At 39.8% G+C, this 24,039-nt stretch overlaps 1 long non-coding RNA gene across 1 annotated transcript in view; it reads left to right on the forward strand.

The window, feature by feature from the left end:
- The window catches only part of LOC114673181 (uncharacterized), a 44,654-nt gene that overhangs the window by 15,351 nt on the left and 5,264 nt on the right, over nucleotides 1-24,039 (forward strand). Inside the window, exon 3 of the long non-coding RNA XR_013407116.1 lies at nucleotides 22,951-23,054. This is a non-coding gene — a long non-coding RNA (uncharacterized LOC114673181). The remainder of the gene's footprint in view (nucleotides 1-22,950; nucleotides 23,055-24,039) is intronic.

Consider the following 24,039-nt stretch of genomic DNA (forward strand, 5'->3'; position numbering starts at 1 on the left):
TGCAAGGACAGAGGGCCAGAGTGACAGCTTTCTGTATTCTGAGCTGTTGTCCAGTGTCCCAGAAAAATTGGGTCACAGACGGATTTGAAGGATGGTGAATGCTGGGGTTTTATTTAGTGGTGGAGGTCATTCTTAGGGGGTGGATGGGGAGCTGGGAAGGGGATGGAGTGGGAAGATGGTCTTTCCCTGGAGTTGGCTGTCCAGTGGCTGATTCTCCAACCGTCCCCAGCCGAACTCCTCCCAACATTCCTTCTCTTCTCCCTGTCTCTACTTCTCTTCTCTTTGTCTCCTTCTCTCCTCCTAGAGCTGGGGATTTGTGGTTTATATGGGTACAGGATAGGGGGGTGTGGCGGGCTAAAAGGCAACTTTTGGGTGCAAAAATTGGAATGCCTGTTCCCATTTAGGGCCTCAGGTATCTAGGCTTGAGGGTAGGGCCTTTGCTCGGGACCCCCACCCTCCTGCCTCTTGTCCATATCAGTTCTAAGGCATTGTCTTGGAAACTGTCTGAGAGGTAAAGATTTTATTTCCATAATCTCATAATTCACATCCCAGTCACTTATGCATATGTCTGGACAAACTTTGGTTGCAGTGTTTGGCAGCTCTTTGCGCTCTGCAAAATATTTCTGTGGCATTTGGAAAGCCCAGACAACCCCAACAATGTGGGAGTTGAGGAGGAGAAAATGTAGAAGCAATTTCCCTTTAGAGTTATGCATTTTGCACACAATGCATAGTAGGAGGAACATTTATGTGAACTGTGCTTTTGGGCATCATTGAAAGTTATGGCCTGTAAGAAAATGGGAATCAGTTTTATTTAAGTTGGTCTTTAAAAGGCAGCCCTAGAGGAAATTCTATCCCCATTATCTCTGTCAACTATAATTTTTATGTCTTGCTGCTGACTCTCCATTACACTCCTACACTCCTACCTCTCAAGTCATTTTCTCTATCTACATGGCATTATTCCACTTGGGCTTCCTCCCATAATTCATTTTCTCAACTTTAAATTGATATGTTTTTTAGAAATAGGGTCTCCCTATGCTGCCCAGGCTGGTCTTGAACTCGTAGGCTCCTCCCACGTCAGCCTCCTGAGTAGCTGGGACTAGAGGAGTCACGTACCACCATGCTTTGCTTTTAGCTCTTTGTTTTTGAAATTATCTCAGACTTAAAGATAATTTGCAAAAATAGTACTACGAGTTTCCATATATCCTTCACCAGGTTCCCCGAATATTCAAATTTATTTATTTCTTGTCTTCTTTTATTTATTTTATTTACCTGTTTATTATTTATCTTCTTTTTCTTTCTCTGAAATTTTTGGGAGTAAGTTGCAAATATGATGTCTTTTATCCCGAAATGCTTCAGTACATGATTCCTAAAAATAAATGTTCTTTCACATAACCGCAGTACAATAAGCAAATTAGGAAATTAATATTCATCTAGTATTAATTTAGTCCAGCAGTTGGTAAATGTGGCTTCCCATTTATATTTGTAAGTAAAGTTTTATTGGAACACAGCCATGCCCATTTGTTTATGGACCATCCTTGGCTGCTTTCTGCCTACAATGGTATTGTTAAATAGTTGTGATAGAGACTACATGGCCTGCAGTCTCTGAAAACATTTACCATCTGATCTAGAGAAAACACTTGTGAGCCTTCATCTAGTTGACAGATCTTATCAAATTTTATCATTTGTCCATAATGTCTTTTACTGCAAAAAAAAAAAAAAATTATCATTTGGTATCCTGTCCATGATCACATATTATATTCAATTGTTATGTCTTTTTATTCTCTTTCATTGTAAAACAATTATTTCGTGTTTCTTTATTGTTCATGATCTTGATACTTTTGATAAATACAGGACACTTATTTTGTAGATCACATTTCAGTTTAGGTTTGTCTGAATTTTTCTCATGATTTGATTTACATTATGCATTTTTGGTAATATTCAGATGTGAGGTTTTGTCTTTCTTAGTGAAATCTAATGAGGGGCACATGATGTCTATTTTTCTCATTATTGGTGGTAATTTTTATCCCTTTGGTTAAGATGATAGGGTTTCTCCACTGTAAAATTACTGTTTTTTCCCTTTGTACTAAATACGTGTCTTGTGGGAAAATGCTTTGAGTTTATGTAAGTATCTGTTTTTTAAATCAAACTTCCACCTGTAGTTTTAGCATCCACTAATAGTTCATCTCTATAACAATTACTATTATGGTGGTGGCCCAAAGCGATTTTTCTTTTTTTGAGACAAAGTCTCGCTCTGTCATCCAGGCTGGAGTGCAGTGGTGCGATCTTGGCTCACTGCAACCTCTGCCTTCCGGGTTCAAGCAATTCTCCTGCCTCAACTTCCCCAGTAGCTGGGATTACAGGCACCTGCTACCACGCCTGGCTAATTTTTTGTATTTTTAGTAGAGACAGGGTTTCACTATATTGGCCAGGCTGGTCTTGAACTCCTGACCTCGTGATCCACCCACCTCGGCCTCCCAAAGTGCTGGGATTACAGGCGTGAGCCACTGTGCCCTGCTGAATAAAGGAATTTTAAAATTCTCTTTGGTGGCTCATGCCTGTAATCCCAGCATTTTGGGAGGTCGAGTGGGTGGATCACGAGGACAGGAGTTGGAGACCAGCCTGGCCAATATAGTGAAATTCCTTTATTCTTCCATATTTACTAGTTTGAAATCTAGTCTTAGCAAGGTTCTTCCTCTCTCCCTTCTTTTTCTTTTATTTCCTTCTTTCCTTCCTTTCTTTTTCTTTCTTTTCTTTTCTTTCTTTTTCTTTGTTTCTCTTTCTTTCTTGCTTGCTTTCTTGCTTTCTTCTTTCTTTCTTTCCTTTCTTCTCTTCCTCCCTCACATCTTTCCTTTCTTCCTTCCTTTTTTCTCTTTCTCTCTTTCTTGCTTGCTTGCTTTCCTCTTTCCTTTCTTCTCTTTCTCCCTCCCTCACATCTTTCCTCCATTTCCTTCCTTCCTCCTTCCTTCCTTCCTTCCTTCCTTCCTTCCTTCCTTCCTTCCTTCCTTCCTTCCTCCCTCCCTCCCTCCCTCCCTCAATTTTTTCTCTCTCTCTCTTTCTTTCATCTCATAGGTTTAAAATTTTATTTTGTGGTCTATAATCTATAACTATTGTTTATTTTGATGCTCAAAATGTTCTAGGAAAATTTTTACTTTTAACAATGATTCATTAGGTAGTAATTTGAAATACTAGGGGTCAAATGCTGTGTTTCAAACATCTCTGCATAGCCGTTGCCTAACATAGTGCATGGAAATGTTAGGCATTCAATAAATATTTTTTTGAATGCAGGTCCTAACTCAAATGACTAAAACACTAAATACAGAATGTTAAACACGGATTAGACAATGTATTAGGCATATGTTGGAGTATAGCTTCAGTATTATAGCCAGTGTGAGCAGAAACCATGATTCTTTTTTTTTCTTTTTTGATTAATATTTTCAGAGTAGTGAGGCTCACTTGATTTTTAAAAATTAAATCAATGTTTTCTCACTTGCTTTTGAGACTGAAATCTCTTTATCAGAAACATGGCTTTCCCTAGACATATTCTAGTTCTAGCTTAGTGGGAAGTGTTTCAAATTCCCTTGTGGTCTAAAACCTTCTTAGTATTATCCAATTGGTGGAAAGTGATTGTCTTAGGGATTCAGGAAAGATTTTTACCTGACTCCAGAACAACTAATTCAGAATAAAAGCAGTTCTATGTATTTCCCAAATCTCTATTTTCTGACATCTATGAAAACTTATCACAATAGTCCTTCTAAGAAATGATAATGATGTTCTCTTATTCAACATCACCCTCTTCAGCTCCATTTTTCCCTCTAATTTGTCAACAAGGGGAATATTCCTGATGATGCTTTGCGTTTTGATGTTATGATTACCATTTAGGATTTGTCCTTGAAATCAGTGAACTGGTTTGGGGTAGGACGGGCTGGTTTGGGAATTATAGGAATGTTACTTGAGGCTGTCTGTGCCTGGAAGGAAGCCATGAGTACTAAAGAGGAAATAGCTGAGATTGGCTCAGAGGAAGTGTAACGAGTGATATTTTCCCTATTCCTAAGTCAAGTCTTTGCTGTTACCGTCAATAACTGCTAACTCAGAGGATGCAACCCTAGTAATTCATTTCCTTAAGTAAGTGGATTCTACAGGCATGGTGCTTACTTCTTGGCAGATATTGAAATATCTAACAGGGCTGCAGTGGGGGTTCCATACTGTCAGTTTCTGTACCCCTGTGAGCCTCTGCCCTCCTGCTAATCTTCCCAGTCTGGGAAGTAGACTTGGGCAGAGATCAATCTTCCTTTTGGCTCTATGGCATGGCATAGCTGAATCAGGAGGTTTAGATGCATAATTAAGCATCCTTGCTTTCTGATTACCTCATGAATTGCCTCTTGATTCTTGGAGTAAAATTGGTCCATTTTGCCTCAATTTTGGAGGTTAATTATCTAAGAAGGTAACAACATTTTTTCTTGGAAGTAGGTGTTCATTCTATTTGGATAGTTGAACGAAAGTTGTTCTTGGGAGCAACATGACCATCAGATATGTGCAAAGCAATTTAGAATTCATTGTACAGTGTGTCATGCATTCATTATTTTCTCCAGAAGGGTTAGGCATTGTATTTTAACTGATGTCTACAGCATCTGACTGAAGGAATTCCCTTGAGCATCTCATTTGCCCACCCCCATTATCTTTCTTCCCCCTTCTGAGCTCTCCTTCAGCAAGAACTCTGTCTCTTCTATGTGCCCTGTGACACATCATATAAATTGCTGCAGCAGATTGTGATGAACCTTGATATTCATGGAAACTGCAACCCAGGTGGGAGATAACCTTTGACAGGCTCTCTCCTATTCTTTAGTGGCCAGTTTCACAAAGAGCCTGCAGGAAGCTGCCTCCAGCAGGCTGAGTCCTGAGGAGGAGATGATAACAGTGGGAGAAGCACCTGGTAACAGCGGCACTTCATCCAGGAAGAAAACAGGATCTAAAATATAAACAACATCCTTACAACACAAGTGGGTGCACAGTTCACTCTCGAGTGTGTTCGACTATATTCTTCCAAGAGTCTCATGAGAATCTTACTGAAACAGGAAGATGGTCAAAAGATGAATCGAAGTGTCAAGATTTCCAGTGAACATCATCAAAAAGGTTTTTTCTGTTGTTGTTGATCTTTTATTTTTAAACAATGAGTATGACCAACCATGCCATATCTGCAATGTCGAACTATTTTTTTAGCTGAATAAAAATTTAAATACCTCAGAACTGACACTATTTTAAGGGAAATGATGTAAATGGGAACAAAACAAAAAGAAGAAAGCGTTTTGATGATCCTGTCTTTCTAAAAGCATCTCTTCCAAAGCAGATGTTATCTTTATTAAACATCATAGGATCAGTAAAGATGACATTTATTAAGTGTTCACCATTCCAGGCATTGTGCAAGGTGCTTCCTGGGTACCATCTCATTTAATACTCTGGAAAGTTATGCACAGAGAGGGTAAGCAGCTCTCCTAGTGTCTCATAGCTAGTAAGTGATGGACCCAGGACTGAGACCCAGGCAGTGTGGCTCAGAGCTGGCTGGCTTGCTTGTCCTTTACACTTTTGCCTATCTGTACCACTTATACATTTTAATAAGAATTGTATTGATAGAGGCATGAGGCAGAGAAATTCTAGACAGACAGGGGTGGGCCCCTGGCAAAATCCCACCTTCAGGTCAAAAATCCCGAAACCCGCGGCTCAGAAGTGAGAATTTCTATCCCTGTTCGCTCACTCTCTCTCAATTGGTTCTTTCTGAATAATGTCTTTCTAACCATAAAATGTTGCCTTTTCCAAAACTACCTGTGGCCTGGCAGGATCCCCATCTTGTGCCTATAAAGACCCCAGACTCAGTCAGTAGAGGAGAGAAGCGGCTTGATTGGAGAGAGCTGACTTGACTTCAGGGGGATGGCTGGACTTTGGAGAAGAGACAGCCAGAGACAACGAGACTTCAGGGAAGATTATCTTCCTTTCCTGTCCCCTCTCCAGCATCCCTCTCTGCTGAGAGCCACTTCCATCGCTACATAAAATTCTCCACCTCCACCATCCTTCAAGTGTCCGTGCAACCTAATTCTTCTTGGATGCCAGACAGGAGCTTGGGATCCACCGAGTGTGGATACCCAAAAAAGGTTGTCATACTGGCCCTGTGTGTTCACTGGTGGAGGGCAGCTGCTCCACACAATGAGTCAAGGAATCTACTGAGCTGATAACACACTGCTATCCATGGACGGCGGAGCTAAGAAAGCATTGTAACATGCCCTCTGGGGCTTCAGGGGTCACAGGCACCCCCACCCTGGCATTGCCACGGGGCCTGCCTGGAGCCTGCTCCTGCCAGCACCCAAAGCGGCTGTCTGGAACACTTGCTCGCTCATACGCTCCCTCCCGCAAAAGGTTGAGTGCAGCAGGCCAAATAAACAGGGCACCTCTGTTGCAATTCCAACGAAAGGGTCGAGAAAAACTCCTGCATCAGTATTATGTCCATACTCTTTTTAAAAAGATCCTGTGGCTGGTAAATAAAAAGTCATGATCAGTATGCTAATTTTGTTTCTTCAAATTATCAATGTCTCTTCAGTCGTAGACTCAAAACACCAATAACATCTCATGCCAAAGGCCATTTCCTTAATATTTCTTATGGCCTTCAGTCGACGCCACTACATAGGTTTTAAGGATCAGGCCCAAGACCTTTTGCTATAAATTACCAAGAAAAATCTGCTGGGTGTGATGGCTTATGTCTGTAATCCCAGCACATTGGAAGCCAAGGTGGAGAGATTGCTTGAGTACATGAGTTTAAGACCATCCTGAGCTTATCTCTACAAAACAAAAATGAAATAAAATAAAAAGAAAGAAAATGAAAAGTAATATCGCTACTTTAGAACTTCTCTATAGTTTCCTTGTTTGTTGCAAGGGAAAGAAACTGAGACAGAAGACAAATTGAGAAGGTAAATGTCAAAAGTAAATGTGTCATTCTTACCTCTGAACAGGTATAACTATCATGAGTTTTTAAGAATGGTGGACATCCAAGCTGGTTCCTGTTACTTAGAGCAGACCCCTCCTATAACTTCAGCTGTTTCTTCAGTTGGGTTGCCACTGACATTTCTGGGATGACCTGAAATCTCTGGAGATTAAGGCTTTCAGAACTAGGTGTACCTGAGCATCTTGAAAATGTACCCGTCCACCTGGTCTAATTAGAAAAGTTACTATTTCAACAAATAGCACATTTTTCTAAAAAGAAATGGGGTAAAATAGCTCTTGATTTTAAGACAGGTGGTAAATTCTATCTTGTTGTAGTCATCTTCATGTTATTAATTTATCCATTCATGTAGCAAATGTTTACTGAGTCTGTGCTGTGTACCAGGCATTTTTCTAGGGTTGAATGTAGCAGTGAACCAATATAAAAACTGCTGTCCTCTAGTATCTTATATTCCAGAGTGTTATTAAGTGGTCCACATTTTATTTCTACTCCATAACTGGAGATCAGAAGAACAAATGATGGAACATGATAATAATAAAAATATAATTGCTTTGTTAAATTTTAACAGGTATTAGCAGTGTGCCAGGCACTTTACATGTATTAGATCCTTAATCTTTACAAGAAATTTATGTAGATTTTAATCTACAAAAATGGCTAAGTTTTTGATTCAACCAAATGCAATTATTATTCCCATTTTAAAGATGAAGAAAAAGAGGAATCGATCCCAAGTCAATGAACAGATTTCTTAAATATCATGTAGATAAATGTGTTGGAACTGAGTCACACACCCAGGGGCCCCTGACTCCAGGTCCACATGATCTGTCACCATGCTCTACTGAATCAGAAGGGTAGAACTTATAATTAAATATGTCCAGGTGAATAGAATATTAGTTTAAAGGAAAATTGGCAACTGTTAATGTAATCACTCTAGATGTTAATACAATATAGCCAGCTCCCACTGGCTTAATTTTATTTTCATCATCATCTTTATATGCCAGTAGCATTTAGCCCTTGTAATGTTTTTTAGGTGCCAAGATAAGCTCTGGCGAAAGAGTTTCCTTTTGCAGTGAACCCAGTGAATCACTTATCCTTCCCCTAAGATCAGGAACTATTTTAAGTACCTGACTTCCAGTGAGTGTTATGGAGATTGACAGAGGTGCTGGTTGTATTTTGCAGTTTCATTAACTCACCCATTCTGACTTTCCCCAAGGCACATCAATAAGACGAAGCTATCTACAAAAGGTTCCTTGTGACTCTTTTATGTGGAGTATGCCTGATTCTTGCAAAAAAGCCAAAGGGCCTTAGCTTCCTACAGGAAATCTGTGACTAAATCCAGGACCTAGAGCGGAAACATTAAGTGTATCGTGGGAGAAAAGGAAAGCAAAGTGCTAAAGTTGTTACTCTGAACAGAGGATATTGGAGCATCCTGCAAAAAACTTCCTGTTTAGCCAGGAGACTAGAAAACAAGATGAAAAACACTTAACTTCAATGACTATTGTGTAAATATATTTTTATACTTTCATTATCTTGGGCAGGGCTTACTCACAAGAACTCCTGGTTTCCCAAGGTGGAGAGTTAGTCACTGAGTCACACCCAGCCTCCCATCTTCCTTGTTTTGACGGCCACACTAAGACCTTGTGTCATTTGTGTAGGCTATCCCCAGGCCTGTACCACATCCTATGCTGAACTTTCTTCCCGAAATGTACTTCCTTCAACTTGTGTTAAACAGCCTGTGGGACAGATTCAGAGAATGCATGGGAAATAACCTGCCTTCAGCTATCCTGCCTCCTCCAAAATCAGGCTATGGGAACCAGTGGCTCAGTAAAGAGCAAGAAACACTTTTGTATAAATAAAACGAAGCTGCTATTTATGCTTTCTATTCTGAAACACTTTCAAATGGTAGAATAAGATGAAATTCAAGAAGGAAAATTGGAGTTTGTAGGGAGGGCTGGAAAATGTAAATGATTAGAAAAAAAGAAAAATTGGAGTTTTGAATTCCTTTATTATGACAATTTTAGATACTTAGTCAAGCACATCCCAAATGGTGTTATATTGTGTTAGATGTTAGAGTATGTGTTATGTGCGATGTTGTACAGGGAGTGACTATGAATAGAGACATTCTCAGTTGTTTTAAACTTATCTCACTGGATTGTTTCAAATGGAATAAAGTAGAAATAGTTTAAATGGGAAAGAATGGAAAGCTAGTCCCTTTTTCTTTATGTTAGCTATTGAGATTTACTAGTGCATCTAGATTTACTAGTGTGTGAGGGCTGTTTAGCCATCTTCCTTCCAAGATCTTCTTAATCTTCCTTTTCTCCTTCCTCTCCACCCTCCAAATCAGGATGACCTCATAATTATTCTTTTTTCTTGCACCACCAGTTCTGAAATTTCCTAATTAAAAACACTAGCAACAAGTAGATAAAGACAGAGAAGCCCCTTCCATATAAATCAGTAAAGATGAAAAAGCGTAATTAGTGACATAATGTGGTTGGCTCTGTGTCCTTACCCAAATCTCATCTCAAATTGTAATCCCCAGAATCCCCACGTGTCAAGGGAGGGACCTGGTGGGAGATGATTGGATCATGGGGGGCTGTTCCTCCATGCTGGTCTTGTGATAGCGAGTGAGTTCTCATGAGAGCTGATGGTTTTATAAGTGTTTGACAGTTCCTCCTTCACACACACTCCTCTCTCTTACCTGCCGCCATGTAATATGTCCCTGCTTCCCCTTCCACCATGAGTAAGTTTCCTGAGGCCTCCCCAGATGTGTGAATCTGTGAGTTAATCTCTTTCCTTTATAAATTACCCAGTCTCAGGTATTTCTTGATAGCAGTGTGAAAATGGTCTGATACATGCTGTGTCTGAAATCCTGTTTTCTCTTCTGTTCTTTTAGACACCATAGATTTGAATATAAGCTAGCTTTGGAGACAGAACTCTGTTGGTACTACTTTTGTAAGATAATATTTGTTTCCTAAGACTCTGATTCTGTTCTACATATAAGTTTTATATATTTCTTGTAGTTTTTAAGAATGCTGTGATGAGTTATAATAATAGCAATAAAAATAACATCTACCAATTGTTCAGTTCCTTTCCCTGGTTGTTAATTTTGATAACCTCTTTATCAACAATGACCTCCTCTATACTGCTTTCAATGACTGTACCTTGGGCCATGTTGACAATTGGAGTTGTTCCACTTTAGAAACCCAGAGTTCCCTCTGTCTAACTCCGATCACCTATCTTCTGGTTAACTCCTAACAGGAGCTCCTATTATACTGGTTCTTTGGTCCTCTCACGACCTCTGGTCCTTTGAACATTTCTATCAGTTCCCTCTGGTCTTTACTTCTCTTCTTGCTTAGCTTAGCTTCACACATTTCACTTCTTGACTCACCTCTTTTGCCAGTATCCTAGATAACTTCGCTCTGGTTGTCATTGTTTTGTTGTTTGACCTCATGTCCACAAGACTGAGTTGTTAGTATACGTATGGTTAATCCAAGCAAGTTTCCTTCTTCCTTTAATCACATTTTTATTATTTAATTATTTTCCCCATCCTCCTCCATCCCTGATCCATTAACTCTTCTTGGCATGACACCTGTGGATTATATTAGGGGATATATATAGGGGATATTGCTTCAATCAGATTTCCACAGTTGTATTTTGACTTGAATATATCTAACCACCTATTAGATTAGGGCCATTCCTTTTGTTGCTGTTTTTTCTACCTGGAACATTCCACCTTCAGATTCCTAGAGAGTTTTCTCCTTTAGTTAAGTGTCATCTCATTAGCAAAGCTTCTCTGGACACTGTATTTAAAATTGCAGTATATCTTATGATAACTTTTGAGGGCAAGCATCTGTCCATATACATGTTACCTGTTTGGATTTTCTATCGTGGGAAGTGTCTGTTCAAACCTTTTGCCTACTGGATTTTTAAATTTTTTTTTACTGCTGATTTCTATGAATTTCTAAAAATAATCTAGATAGTAATTCCTCCTATTTTTAGATATTGTAAACTTCTCTAAACTCTTTGCAAATGCTATTCTTCACTCAACAAAAATCATTTATTCTGATGTAGCTGCATCTGTCTATAAAAAGGCAAATTAGATTATGTAAATTCCCTGTGGAAAATCCATAAATGACTCTTAAGATAAAGATGAAACTTCTTAACATGTTAAATCCTCCAAAGAGTACCCATAGCTCATCTCTTCCTACTCTCCCTCCTGTTCTTTGCTTTCTTGCTATAGTTTGATTGCATCGTTTACCTTCTGAACTAGGATGCTTTTGAGATAAAGAGGTGCACTATTAATTATTATGCCACAATACTTAGTATAAACAGGAACTGTCTGGATAATCTGGGACTTCTGTTCACCCTACCTATATGTGACTTTTGGTTTTTCTGAACTTGACACATACTGGGGGGCCCATGTCCCACATGTTTTTCTCTGTCTTCAATGCTCCTTCCTGCTCACTCAACTTTCATTGGATAGCTCCCCTATACCCACATTTTTTAGGTCTCAGAGCCATGCCAATCCTCAGAGGCCTTCTCTGGCCACAACTACCTACCCTTAAACACTTTATTTCTTCTTCTTTTATAATATGCATTATACTTTAAAAAAATGTTTTCTGCCCAACTTGTCTTCTCGAACTGTTAACTTGCCTGCCCACCTTCAAGAGGGTAAGGACTTATCAATCTTGATCACTGCTGCATCTCCTGGGCCAGGCAGATGCCTAGAACAGATTTAGTATTCAGTCCAAACTTGTTGAATGGTACAAGCTCAAATTTATCTTCACAGTACCTCTAATTAAGTGGATATTTTTATATAGGGGACTGAGGCACATAAAGTACAAATACAAATAAAGATTGTACAAAATCACTATCTAGCTAGTAAATGGTATGGCTAATATTAAAAATAAAGTATGAATTCGATCTCTATTCTCAACCATTGACATCTTGCCTCTAAAAGTGAATTCTTTGTTAGTGGTCTTTTATAAAATATACCTAAGGCACCCTTGTTGACTGCTCTTTGGACTATAAATCTCAACAGTTTTGCTTAAAAAATTAATTTGAAAATATAAACCTAAAAATATTTAGACTCTTTGATCCAGTAACTCCATTTCTGGAATTCCATCTGACAGAAATAAATAAAAGATGAAATAAAAAACTGTATATGCACAAAGATATGTGCTGAAAAAATTCACATAAGTAGAAATGTAAATAGCCTGAAAATGTAAGAGGAATGGAATAGTTAATTAAAACATGACATGCTCATAGATAAAATATAGGTAACCATAAAGCTATGTAAATAAAGTATATAATTCTACATATGCTTGGGGTACTAATGCATGTGTACATATGTAGCTACTTCCATGTTTTCATACACAGATACAGCAAACATACACACATGCATTCAGGACTGACTACATAGTTGTAGGCTCTTTGCAAAATAAAAATTTGAAATCTCTTTTTCAAAAATTATTAAGAATTTCAAGGCGGTGATAGGAGAGGATTAAACCAAGAATGGGATTCTTCCGAGTGTGTGGCCCGATCTGACTGCACAGTGTATACTCATAAAATCAGCTATGGATGAATATTTTGATGACAAAATTACTGCAAAAAAATAGGTTCAGATATTTCTTGTAGCTTTGTGATAGCATTAAGGATATTAATTATTTTCTTCCTACTACTTTTTGATATTACCTACAATTTTCTCAATGGCCATTGGTTGCTTTAATAGTCAGAAACAAGTCCAGGCATGGTGGCTCACCCCTGTAATCCCAGCACTTTGGGAGGTCGAGGCAGGTAGATCACTTGAGGTTAGGAGTTCGAGACCAGCCTGGTCAACATGGTAAAAACCTGTCTATACTAAAAATACAAAAAATTAGCTGGGGGTGGTGGCATGGGCCTGTAGTCCTGGCTACTCATGAGGCTGAGGCAGGAGGATTGCTTGAGCCTAGGAGGTCAAGGCTGCAGTGAGCCAAGATCATGTCACTGCACTCCAAAGTAAGACTGTCTCAAAAAAAAAAAAAAAAAAAAGACAGAAACAAAATTATTTCTAAAGGAAAGTACAGTTTAAAAAAATCATGCAAAGCTGTGATATATTCCCTGAAATTCAACTGTGAAATTTCCTAGACATGCATATACTTTGCTGGTGAATACCCAAAATACTTTGTTTTGCAGATTTGGGTATTTCTTTTCTTTCTTTTTCTTTTTTCTTTCTTTTTTTTTTTTTTTGAGATGGAGTCTCCCACTGTAGCCCAGGCTGGATTGCAATGGCATGATCTCAGCTCACTGCAACCTCTGCCTCCTGGGTTCAAGCGATTCTTCTGTCTCCGCCTCCTGAGTAGCTGGGATTACAGGTGCATGCCACCAAACCTGGATAATTTTTTGTATTTTAGTAGAGACGGGATTTCACCATGTTGGCTAGGCTGGTCTCTAACTCCTGACCTTGTGATCCACCCGCCTCAGCCTCCCAAAGTGCTGGGATTACAGGTGTAAGCCACAGCGCCCGGCCAGATTTGGGTATTTCTTCTACAGTTGCCTAGTAACAACAAAATTGGACACAACTGATTGAAGTTGATAAAGGTTGTCTTTACTGTCCTTCTGCCCTTCATTTCTTCTCCCCATGAAGGTCTCTCTCAGCATTTCCTTTTAGCAGTCTACTAACTTCCTGTTTTCGAACGCACCTCCTTTATGAGAAGAGAAAAAATAGTTATCATTTGTTAGAAGGTTACTATGTGTAAAAAACCACACTAAGTAAATTATAATATCTCCTTTAGTCTTTTTAACAGTCTTTTCAAATAGATAGTGTTATCCTAGTTTTATAGGAGAGGATGTAAAGGCATAGAGATTATGTATCTGAGGCTAAGGTCATAGTATTATTAAGAACAGAGCTGGGATTGGAATTCAGGTGAGGTAGGTCAGTCTCTAAATATGGCCATCAACAATTCCTCCCATCTCTGTACATGCCTGCAGTGTCTTGGATTAACAAGAGGAAATTATTTTCCCACCCCTTAATCTAGAATACCTTCATAACTTGCTTTGCACAATAAAATAAAATAGAAACAACTTTCCAGGACTTTGGCATTTAGGCCTTAGGATAACTGGCAGCTTCTGCTTCTTAGGCCTTGGAACCTAGCCACTACGCGGTAAGGAAATTCAGCCTAGACTACTGAATGATTGGAGACCATATATAGAGGGGTTGAGAATAAGTAGGACATAGTATTGCACGTGTAAACCTCACAGCCTAGTGGGGGAGACAGCTCCATAAACCAAAAACCACAAAGCATTGTAATGTGTGTTGTACTAGAGGTAAGTAAAAAATGTTGTAGAAGCCAGAATAAAGTGGTAGCCTCGTGTGTGTGTGTGTGTGTGTGTGTGTGTGTGTGTGTGTAGAAGGTAGCTTCGTGGAAGTGGTGACAGCACTTGTCCCCCATCTTGAAGGGTATGTAGAGATTCCATAGGTAGAAAAAGACATCCCAGGCTAAGAGAACACTATTTGCAAAGTTATGGAAGTGTAACAAAAAAAGACATGCTTAGGAAATGGTGAGTCAATAGTACTTTCTATAGTTTTGTTGATTCTTATACTTCTAAATTTTAACTGCTTTAAAAGATGTAAACTTTCTCACTGCAGCTTCCCATGCTGATAGATGTGGAGGGTGGATGTGAGGAAAGGCTTCCTCCACTGATCAGTGGAGATTTTTTTTTTTTTTGAGACAGAGTCTTACTCTGTCTCCCAGGCTGGAGTGCAGTGATGCGATCTTGGCTCACTGCAACCTCTGCCTCCCGGGTTCAAGCAATTCTCCTGCCTCAGCCTCCCAAGTAGCTGGGACTACAGGTGCATGCCACCATGCCCAGCTAATTTTTGTATTTTTAGTAGAGACAGGGTTTCACCATGTTGGCCAGGCTGGTCTTGAACTCTTGACCTCATGATCCACCCGCCTCGGCCTCCCAAAATGCTGGGACTACAGGCATGAACCACCGCGCCCAGCCAGGATTTGTTTTTATACATTCATTCCTCTTAGTTGATTTTTTTTGTTGTGATATTTGAATGTACTGTATTAGTTTCCCAGGGCAACTGTAACAAATGACCACAAATGTGGTGGCTTAAAAGGACACAGGGTGGGGAACATCACACACTGGGGCCTGTTGTGGGGTGGGGGGAGAGGGGAAAGATGGCATTAGGAGATATGCCTAATGTAAATGACGAGTTAATGGGTGCAGCACACCAACATGGCACATGTATACATATGTAACAAACCTGCACACGTTAAAACTCTAACGTGTTTAATTCCAAATGTGACTTTGGCTGGGTTTCTCTCCGAAGCAGCACTTCAGTACATTTTCTTAGGCAGAATGCAAAAGATCTACATCAGAGTAGAACTGGCCCTGTGATTAGCTATGCTAAATTGAAACCTTATGAAATATAGTGTGGTTACATTAAATGGCAGTTAGAATGTGGTCAACATTATTACAAATAAATGTTTTTCATTATATTTTACTGTCAGCAAATGCTGGTATAAAACTCATTGCCATTCCTCATATGGCTACCTTGAAGGGAGTCAGAAAATACATGGGCATCTGAGATCTTCATGTGAATTATTTTGAGAATTCCAAAGACTCCAAACTCAATTCAAAGAAACATGATGGAAATTTCATGGGCTTTTAATTGGACTTTCATCTTTGCTTCCTTTGTCAGTAAAGAATGACTGAGGTTGTTGCTAGACCCCCTTCTTTAAAAAAAAAAAAAAACAAAAAAACCATAAAGTTTCTATAGTTAAAGCCTCTTGGGAGGGGAAGAAACCTCACTCAGCATACAGAATGATAAAATTTTACTTGGCGAGGTAACATACATGACTTTGGACAGGTTTAAGCTGCTTTTTCATTGAAAGGAAGAGAACTTTCAGGCTTGTAGGTGCTATTTCTTTCTTCTTCCAGTTGCTACAACTGGAAACTGTAGTCATTGTAGGGTTTTCCCTAAATAAGTCCAAGTCTACAGGAGGCAGCAGGGAGTCTATTCCATTGAAGCCTTCCCATGAGGATGAAACAGCTTTGAATTTCTTGATCATTCTAATCATCATCACCATCTGGAAAATTTCGTCATTCAACTAATAGTTGGTAATCATATTGTCCTGGCTTCCAAAATAAAACAAAATGAAAAGGCCTTCCAGACAATCCAAGTAGGCTATTTGTCCAACTGCTCTATTTATCTGTGTCGATTTCATTTATATATTTCAAACACCCACTGACTCTAAAGTATACTGAATCATGCCCTCAAGCAACTGGTCTCATCTACAAAGAATGAACCTGACCCATGATTCTGTGCTCCTGTGTTTCTCTCATTATAGTCATCGGTTAGCCCAGAGATAGAAGCATATGATTCTTTGGATAAGATCGCTGTTATCTTTTAAAGATACAAGAATCATAAACTCCATTCAAAGGTGACATCAGAACGATGAAAGATGAGACAGAGCAAATTACCTCATGCCATTTTCCCTAGATTTTCTAACTTTCTCATGTTTAGTAATCAATTGTTCACTGACTCTAAATGTATGAAGGTAAAACTTTTTCTTTACTCTCTTATATTCTGAGGCTGGGCCTGCAAGTTAAACTGACAAAGACAGATGAATAGAAGAAAATTGTACACATTGTATGTGATGTTAATATTCTTATGTGTGCAGGGTTTTCATAGAAAAGAAGTGAAAACCCCCCAAAAAGCAGGTAAACTGGAGGGTGTCTATACCATTTTAGCAAAGGACAATAACCTGGGGAGAAGCGACTATGACAGAGGAAAGAGGATTTGGGCTTCTAGGGGTGGTGAATGGTGGGAAAGTAAATTTATGAGGAAAAGCAATAATAAACAAGAGTTATTTACTAAAGTTTGCTTACACAGCACATCTTGGTGTGCTATCTCCATCTCCTGATAAGGGTTGTTCCCATCTTTCTAATAGGGGAGGGTGGGGGGACACCTTTGTGTAGCCTAAAGCTTACAGTTTCTCCATACACACTGAACTGTAGCCTAACTGGTTGTTGAAATGGACTGTAACCTATTCTTTTAACAAGTAGCCAAGTTTCAGCCAATCATAGCAGCTGAGTTCCAGCCAATCACAGGCAGCCAACTGTCTAAACTGTGTTTAAACAAGGCAGATGCTGAGCTGTAACCAATCCAGCTGTTTCTGTACCTCACTTCTATTTTTTGAACCTCACTTTCCATTTCCTGCCTATTAATGTTACCTGACCATGTGGCAGCCCAAGAGTCGCTGGAAACCTGTTTTGTTTCTGGGAGCTGCCTGATTCATGAGCTTAATTAAATTGTTAAATCTAATTCGTCTGAAGTTTTTAACACCTTCACGAGGGGAAATTTATGCCCTGCTTTAAGGCAGAGGTGGTAGGCGGAGCTCTTCTGTGTCTGCTTTTTCTCAATTGCCCCTAGCTCAAAATAATTCTTATGGGGGCATATTTTGGGGTGACATACTCTGATCTCCTTCATTGGGAAGCAGTCCCTGAGTGTGAGCCTAGCAAAGACTCTCTTCTTAGAAATACTAATTTAAAACATAGTGGTTAAAATTCAGAAGCTGGGTCTCTGTGCACATTATCTAACTGCTTGGCACACAAAGGTTTGTCAAATAAAAGACAGGCAGGCGATGAATGCATTGAGAAACGTTGTCAATCCTACCTAAAGTTCCACAGACTTAGAGAACATGTCTTTCTACCTGACAACCATTCAGAGCAGTGTGGCTGTTCCAACTCCCGTCCTGAATTTCATCATTCAAAATCTGTGAGACCGATTCTGAGCCCTCATGGAAGACAGGCTCATTTAATTGAACAATTTGGAAAACTGTTGAGTTGAGGAAATGTATACAGAAGCTAGGTGGCGCTGGCGGCCACAGGCTGCGCAAGACAATCCTCTGCATGTCAGAACATGCCCTGTGCCCAAAGGACACAGCTGTGAAACCTTTCTGAAGAGTTTAGTATCAGATGCAGGGAGAATGATTTGAAACGTAAGAGAAATACAGAAATTCCACAGCATCACTTTCAGACCGTCCAACATTACCCATTCCTTCTGACATAAACATGAAAACCCATAAAGCACAATTTGTATTTATCTATTTTCTAAATAAACTCCTCCTGGTCATTTGCTTTTCGAATATTCTGTTTGGTCTTTTTGGTTTTGCAATCACCACTGACTTGGAGCTCCACAGAAAAACCAGAGGTTCCAAAATAGCAATCGGAAGAGAACTTGGTTTCAGTCCCTTTTCCATTAATGTCTGTTTTCCACAACCACATAACCTGTGCATTTGGAATATTTTCCCAATAGCACTGGCTTTCATAAGCTGTAGTGACTGTCAGGAAATAAAACTGCTTTGGTGGAAAGACCAGAATTATATAGCTGAGAACACAGGAATGTTAAACCAGCCTTCGAAGTCTTGCAGAATAGGAGAGAATAAAAGTGGGCTGTGTCAATGAGACAGGTTTAATAGAAATAGAACATTTATGAATTTCTAGTCACATCTTCTGACCAGATAATTTACAGAGCCACTTACCTTACATATAGGAGATATTAATCTTACAAGTGGAAGATGAGTCAGAATATAATAGTCCGACAAAATTTTCTGCTTTATGTAGGCTTATGGAAACTGTTTTACCTATAGACATATTATATCACATTTATATAGTCATTTAATAAATTTCATTCATTGAAAATAATACAAATGCATTAAAATGAAAACAATCATTAGGCACATACTTTTGGTTAATATTTCCAACAGTCCTGAAAGATGTGGTATAAACGTATCTGTAATCCCTAGGGGTTTATTGTGCAAGAAAAAAGCAAAGCACACTGTTGATTTTTTTTTTTTTTTTGAGACATATTGGCTGGTAAAATGTTGATACTAATTAATTCTGAAGTGGAAACAGGCTTACAGGCTGGCAGACGGGTTATAAAATTTTTTTTTTCCATTGGTCTCAGAATTGCTAGAATCGTTGTTTCAACACCAGTAGCTCTGGTCCAGGTTAATAGTTCTGCCTCCACTCAATACCACGTTATACACCATCTTCCCCACTGTCAGAGGAGCTTGTTGAAGATAGTTTCTTTACCTGAGAAGTCACACCATTCTCCTTTACTCCTCTTTCACCATTTCCCCTCTTCTACCTGACCAGCGTACATATTTGTAAACTCTTGTTCCAACCTGTTAGCATGTTCCTGATGGAGGACTTCATGGAAGAAGCGTGGAGTTGAGAATTTCAACTTTTACTTCTGTTACAGGAATGGCCTTCAGCCTCACTTAGATAGAAAGGGCCACAATAAACTCAGAGGAGAAACAGGCTCAGAAATGGTGGAAGACATACTCATCTTATTTATCACTGGGTTTCTGGCCCTTGATGAAGTACTTGGTATTTAGTAAGTACTCCTTGCTAAACTTCTTGTTTGTGTCTGCTTCCACATTCCAAAGATATGAGGATATGAGTTTGAAGAGAGTATGAAATAATTTAACAAATATGAAACCAGTGGTATTGAGCACCAGCAACATACAGAGCTGTATTAGAAACTGGGAATTGCAAAAAATGATATATTTGTCCATGTTTCCTAAGAGGTTACCTATTAATACATAACTACATATTTGTAAGAAGACATTATAGCATATTGCCTGTGAACCATCTGCCTCAGCTTCTAGTTGTTTCCTCTGATTCAGCTAGCCAAATGCCACAAGAAGCCACAAAGCCAATTTGTGTTCTTGGATAACTGCATGCAACACCCATTAGCTTTCTATGGGCAGGATTTGGCGCAGAGAACTCATCTGTTGCCAGTGCTCAAAAGAAAGTCAGGCTTAAATAAACCTATTTCTGTATTCCTACAGGCGTGCCTACGAATCCATGAGGCTACAGTCACGATGGCATACTTGGCAAGCTCAGGGCACTGTTATCTTTTTAATTAATTTTAGTGACCTGTTATAAATGCAAGTTTCCTTCCTGTGTTTCAAAGACTTTTTGCTCCCTATTCCAAATGTCACAAGTTTTCTTCTATGACAAAGATCATGTTAGCTTCTTTTTTTTGCTATAACGTGATTTTTTTTTTTGATATTGCATTATAGCTCCTTCCCCTTTTGCCATACATGCATTCATAGCTAAATTATGGAACGATTGGTGTTTCTCTACCTTGGCACTATTTACCTCTGGGTCAGATTATTCCTCATTGCGGGGGATTATCTTGGGCATTGTAGGATATTTAGTAGCATCCCTGGCCCTTGCCACTAGATGCTACTAGAATTTCCTGCCCCTAAAATGTCTCCAAAAGTTGCTAAATGTTGGGATAGGGAAGGATTGCCACCTGTTGAAGACCACTGATTTATACTAATGTAACTTTTCTGCAAAAAATCATTAAATACCATTACTCAAGGGACATAAGTTGGCTAATGATTCTGCGGCATTTAGCAAAAAATCTGTCTGGTGAAAATACCAGTGGAGAGGAACAGAAACAATTGTAAATCTTCAAAAATCATTCCTTGAGCAAGAAAATGCCTAATGCCTTGGGTTAGCCACTACCTTCCCCATTCACCCTGCCCCCACCCCGAATGTAACATTTTATTTTTAACCATCTAAGTAAGGCTGATGTTGCTGATGGAGAACAGCTGCTGTATTAGTCTGTTCTCACACTGCTGTGAAGAAATACCCAAGACTGGGTAATTTATAAAGAAAAGAGATTTAATCGACTCAGTTCTGCATGGCTGCAGAGGCCTCAGGAAACTTACAATCATGGTGGAAGGCACCTCTTCGCAGGGTGGCAGTGGAGAGAATGCATGCAAGCAGGGAAATGCCAGATGCTTATAAAACCATCGGATGTCTTGAGACTCACTCATTACCACGAGAATAGCATGAGAGAAACTGCCCCCATGATCCGATTACCTCCACCTGGTCCCACCCTTGACACATGGGGATTGTTACAATTCAAAGTGAGATTTGGGTGGGGACACAGAGCCAAACCATATCAGCTGCAGAGATCTCTGGGTGGAGTGTTATGTGAGTGAGCTTGCTACAGATTGGAGGGAGCCACTGAACTGTTAGGGGCGTTTTTTCTGATTAGAATTGCATTCTGCTATCTTTGGGTTTCGGCTGAGGTTGCTTGTCATTACACTGGCAGGCAGATAGAAACTATGAGATATGCTATTGTAAATGCATTATTTTCTCTATTATTTATAGCTGTGAGTAGGTAGTGATATAGGTGGTAAGAAAGCAACATCACAGATTTGATATAGTTTGGATCTGTGTCCCTGCCCAAATCTCCTGTTGAATTGTAATCCCCAGTGTTGGAAGTGGGGCCGGGTGGAAGGTGACTGGATCATGGGGGTGGAATTCTCATGAATGCTTTAGTATCATCCCCTCTTGGTACTGTGTCATAAGTTCTCACGAGATCTGGTTGTTTAAAAGTATGCAGCACCTCCCCACACCCTCTCTGTCTTGCTTCTGCTCTGGCCCTGTGAAGTGCTGGTTTCCCCTTTGCCTTTCACCATGATTGTAAGTTGCCTGAGTCCTCCCTAGAAACCAAGCAGATGGTGCCATTCTTCCTGTAGAGCCTGAAGAATTGTGAGCCAATGAAACCTCTTTTCTTTATAAATTCCTCAGTCTCAGCCTTTCTTTCTTTCCCCTTCCTTCCTTCCTTCCTTCCTTCCTTCCTTCCTTCCTTCCTTCCTTCCTTCCTTCCTTCCTTCCTTCCTTCCTTCCTTCCTCCCTTCCTCCCTTCCTCCCTTCCTCCTTCCCTCCCTCCCTCCCTGTCTCCCTTCCTTCTCTCTCTCTCTCTCTCTTTTTTTTGCTTTTTGTTTTTGAGACAGTCTGGCTCTGTCACCCAGGCTGGAGTGCAGTGGTGTGATCTTGGCTCTTTGCAATCCTTCACCTCCCAGGTTCAAGCCAACCTCCTACCTCAGCCTCTAGAGTAGCTGGAACCACAGGTGTGTACCACCACGCCTGACTAATTTCTGTATTTTTTGTAGAGACAGGGTTTAACCCTGGTCTCAAACTCCTGAGCTAAGGCGATCTACCTGCTTTGGCCTCCCAAACTGCTGGGATTACAGGCATGAGCCACCGTGCCCAGCCTGGGTATTTCTTGATAGCAGCGTGAGAACAGACTAATACAAGATTGAAAGGAGGAAGGCCAAGGCAGGTGCTAGTAGTTAGAGATATATAAGTGCAGTCAAGAATCAGGAATAAAGCCCTACCAACAGCCCTCTGAGTAGTTTAAAACCTTCAGAAATCTAAATTTAGCTGTTTTATAGGTGATTACTAAGAATTTGTCTCTGCCAGTCAAAGTCATGGAAGCAAAGAAGACAATCGTGGTTGCCAGGGGCTGAGGGGAGGGGAAAATGGGGAGTTGCTAATCAAGGGGCACAAAATCAGTTATGCAAGATGCACAAGCCCCAGAGATCTGCTGTGCAACATTGAGTATGTGCACAACAATTGCTATATTGAACACTTAAGAATCTGGTAGGAGGGTAGATGTGGTAAGTGTTAAATGTTTCTTACTACATTAAAATTTAAAAAAGAAAAAACCAGTATGTATGACCTTGTGAGGAAAAATAAAAACCCTTCAGGTAAAAGAGGTCAGTTTTTTTTTTGTTTTTGTTTTTGTTTTTAATTCAAGATTTTCTGACCATTGTGAATGGAAGTGGCTTTCAAAGATGGGGCTATGTATCTTTTGGTCTATGCTAGTCCGTTTCTTCACAATCTGTCATTGTAAGGCTAAAATACCACGGGACATGGAGATGGTTAAGAAAGAACACTGAAGGAGAGAGGGTGGATTTTGGAACAGAATTAGCGTTTGTTGACCAGGTATCAGTTGATATTATCTCATATATGGTTTGCAAGAAGCCTGTGTCTGTTTCCTGTTTATAGATGATTAAACCGAGGTGAGAGAAGTTAATAAACATGTCCAGGTTGAGAAAACTAGGAAGTGGCAGAGCTGACATTCCTATCTCTTTTGTCAGGACTCTAAACCCTGCCCCCCTTTTTTCCTCATTACACCATGAAGCCTCTGGACAAGATGAAGTATCTGACTTATCAGCTTCTGCAACTGAAGAGAGCATTGCAGGTAGGCATCCTCTTTGATGAGATATGAAATGTCAAACCAACATATTATGATTATACACTATATAACTTCCAAGACATTTGATTACGATCTGGTTACAGGACATAATATTTGACTGCCAAAGATTAAAGTATATTTCTTCTTCTTCTTTTTTTTTTTGAGATGAAGTTTTGCTCCCATTGCTTAGGCTGGAGTGCAATGGTGCCATCTGGGCTCACTGCAACCTCTGCTTCCTGGGTTCAATGGATTCTCCTGTCTCAGCCTCCTGAGTACCTGGGATTACAGGCACCTGCCACTATGCCCGGCTAATTTTTGGTATTTTTAGTAGAGATGGGGTTTAACCATGTTTGCCAGGCTGGTCTTGAACTCCTGACCTCAGGTGATCCGCCCGCCTTGGCCTCCCAAAGTGCTGGGATTGCAGGTGTGAGCCACTGAGCCCGGCCTAGTATATTTCTATTGCCTATTACTTAAACACATAATGCTTAGAAAAGGAAAGGCTGATTAAAGCACACAGTTACATGAAAATTTTCCAGATATGTTATTTTCTATTTAAAGAGACCATTTAACATTTTATTTGCGGTTCCAGAATTTTGTTTCACAAATATTTCTGAGCCTCACAGAGGCTTTAGATGTGCTATGAAAACTTTACTGAAGTGAACACAGTGGTGAGTTACTAAAGGATGGATGAAATATAGACCTTTTTTTAAAAAAAAAATAAAATAAAACTTATGTTTCCTATCAATAGATTGAACTCACTTTCTCTGAAGCCCCACTCCTGAAACTATAGATCAGACTGTCAGTGTTGTTATGGAATGTGCTAACATAGTCCTCTACACAGTCCCATCATTCCCATGCACGCTACTAAGCTAAGACCTGTGACTGCTTCACCTCCCTTAACCCTAGCCTGCAAAGAAACTGTCTCTGAACTTCTTAGTGACGGTGGTCTGTCCCCTCTCATCAGTGCATTCCTGATGACCTTGGTGAAAGC

Source organism: Macaca mulatta, chromosome 16 (assembly GCF_049350105.2).
Source record: "Macaca mulatta isolate MMU2019108-1 chromosome 16, T2T-MMU8v2.0, whole genome shotgun sequence".
Classification (NCBI taxonomy): Eukaryota; Metazoa; Chordata; class Mammalia; order Primates; family Cercopithecidae; genus Macaca; species Macaca mulatta.